General features: G+C 32.3%; 1 protein-coding gene across 1 annotated transcript in view; it reads right to left on the reverse strand.

Annotated features, from left to right (window-relative positions):
* The window catches only part of LOC119586376 (protein MLP1 homolog), a gene marked incomplete in the record, with an annotated part of 73,375 nt that overhangs the window by 13,666 nt on the left and 59,307 nt on the right, over window positions 1-402 (reverse strand).

Here is a 402-nt window from a genome sequence, read left to right on the forward strand (position 1 = left end):
AGAAACACAAGTAAACAAAGAAACAGAAATTGTCAGTGGAGGGTGTGAAACAGCTAAACTAATTGCAGTTTAAACAAGCAATAGATTAACCAGTTTTGTACTGATAATAAGTAACTAATTGCATGCAATATAACAACAAACAAAACAGTTAACACTAAAACATCAAAGCAGAGAGTCTTTAAATATATGAAAACAAAAAATCTGAAAACAAGTATCAAAACAAAAAGCAAACAATAAAGCAGACAAAAAACATGTTCACTTAACCTCCTTTAACAAACTTAAATGAAAAAGGATTGATGCATGCTCAGTCACAATGGAATATCAGAGTAACAACACAACAATTTTGCATCTCATACACACACATTTACACACTAGCAAGGGCTCAGTCCCACTGCCACTCTA

Source organism: Penaeus monodon, chromosome 21, assembly GCF_015228065.2.
Source record: "Penaeus monodon isolate SGIC_2016 chromosome 21, NSTDA_Pmon_1, whole genome shotgun sequence".
Taxonomy (NCBI): domain Eukaryota; kingdom Metazoa; phylum Arthropoda; class Malacostraca; order Decapoda; family Penaeidae; genus Penaeus; species Penaeus monodon.